The following is a 2,354-nucleotide window of genomic DNA, read 5'->3' on the forward strand; positions in this document are numbered from 1 at the left end:
AATCATTAGACTAAATGAAAGAAACGAGACACAAAAAAATACATGCTATATGATTCTGTTTATATAAAATACAACTACGATATAGTGATAAAAAGCAGATCAGTGTTTGCCTGCAGTCAAGGGCAGGTGGAACAATTAATTTAATAAATTTAATTTTATTAAATTAAATTTAATAAAAATTAAAATATTTAAATATTTTAAAAATTTATTATACCTAAAGTATTCATCAGTAAATTTTATAAGAAAAATACAGGAAAATCTTTTTTGTATAATTCTTCATAGTTGAAATCTATTTCTCCCCCAATAACAACCCTAATTCAATGGTACTGGTTCAGCCTTCTGAAACCACACCTATAAAAGCATAAGCAAAGAATATTTATTCCACTACAACAGTCCCTTAAATATTTGGAAAGGGCCAATTTTTTTTAGCCTTTTCTTCTCTGTATTATATACTACCCTTCCTCAATCCCCCATTTTTTTTTTTAACATATTGTTTAAGTTCTAGGCTTTTTAACTTTCCTATTTTCCCACCTTTGAAAACACTTTATTGTCAATATTCCTTATAAACCAAATGCAAAACTCCAACTGCTATCTGCTATGTCTTGTTTAATGGGAAGAGTATGGCTTGTGGAAAGAGCAGGAGACCGGGTATACAGAAATTTGAGTTTGCTGGCTCGGCCAATGACAGTTGTTTTTTTTTTTAAATCTCAAGCAAAGCAATAACTATATATCTCAGTATCATGAGGGAGTTGGAATTATTTATTTTACCTACGATTTTATTCATTTTTGTATCCAGAAATGAAAGTATAGGTAAGAATCTTCTGAGAAACTTTCTCAATTAAGAAATACAAATCAACTGAGACATTCTGATCACAAGTTACTGAGGCCTAAAAATAGTTTTTTGTTTAGATGCTAGGGTAATAATAGAAAATAAAAAAAAATTTTGGTATGATTTGAAAAGAATCATTTAGCTTTGCATTTAATTTGTATCCATTTTTCTATTTGCATATGTATCATTAGCCCTGAATTTCTGATGTTGGAGATTTTCCAGTCATATGCTTTAAACTGATAAAAACAAATACTGCACTTAATCTTAGCCAAAAGGCTGAGAAGTGATGCAGTCATGTGCTTTCAGACTATGCAGGTTTGTGACTTGCTACAAAATCTCCATGAGTTCAAAAAATTCAAAACATCTGGCAGCTCAGATGTTAGGCTGGGGAAAATAAAATATTAAAAAATTTGGAACTGCTTAGAGGATGCTTTGCTATACATATTTTAATGTGATTTGTGTATATGAATATGTTGGGAAAGATGTCACTTGGGAATGAAGTTGAAAGAAAAACTCTTTACGCTTTAAGTCCACTATGGATAGCAGTAGATATTACATATAAAATGGGAATTTGTTCAAAGCCAGATATTTTAAAAATACACTTCTTCTGATTGTAATGTTTAAGTAACAACAAAAATCAGTGTTAACTGCTGTTTAAGGGAAACGGTGTGGTTTGTAGAAAGAGCTGGAGATCACATATAGGGGAATTCAGGCAAAATCACTGTATTCGATATCAAATATTCATGTCCAGGATACTTCCCAATTTGGGGAAAATATCAGGTAAGTCATGCGAATAGTACTTTTATCCAGGAAAAAAATATGTTTAAACTCCCCAGTATTATACCTTATAGTCTACAAAATAACTTATTTTGTCAAAACTTCCGCCAAATGACTTGTGATACAAACCATCCTGCTGGAAAAAGAAGCTTCCTACTACTTGAGTGAACTACTTGCTCATTCCTAACGTGTGGATGGAATGGACAGTCTGAGCACAGGTTGCAGAAATTGGCAGGACTCCTTTTCAGAGCTAATGCTGTCATTTTTTTTCAGGGTAGCAAATTTTATATTTTCTGTTAATTAAGAAACACATAAAACAGGTGAATAAAGATAAAGTTCCTAATGTTCAATGACACCTTACAATTTGATAGCTCTTTTACTTCACAGGTATCTGAAAGATGTCCAATATACATCAACTCAGTTTACTTTTTTATTAATCACTATCTTATCTTGCTCATTGTTTTCTGGGCTTATGAGGTTTTAATTCCCACTCAGTCTCCATGTCTTTTCTTAAATCCTCAACCTTCACCTTTTGAGTTGTGTTTCTGGGCAGAACGCTTTCACTGGGACTTGCTTTAACCCACACTACTCCATTTACTAGTGGAAGGATAATGTTCTAAAACATCTAATATATATATCTAATCTGTTCACCATCTGCTTTGTTTCAAGCCATTGTCCTTCCCTCCCCATAACACACGCATACAAGGCACCTACCCTCAGCCACTCATTCAGACATGCACACACACCA

The 2,354-nt window shown here is 32.7% G+C and overlaps 1 pseudogene; it reads right to left on the reverse strand.

Moving 5' to 3' along the window:
• Nucleotides 1–981: 981 nt before the first annotated feature.
• Nucleotides 982–1,117, reverse strand: LOC111555199 (annotated as a pseudogene).
• Between the last annotated feature and the right edge of the window lie 1,237 nt (nt 1,118–2,354).

The sequence above is a fragment of the Piliocolobus tephrosceles genome, chromosome 1, assembly GCF_002776525.5.
Source record: "Piliocolobus tephrosceles isolate RC106 chromosome 1, ASM277652v3, whole genome shotgun sequence".
Classification (NCBI taxonomy): domain Eukaryota; kingdom Metazoa; phylum Chordata; class Mammalia; order Primates; family Cercopithecidae; genus Piliocolobus; species Piliocolobus tephrosceles.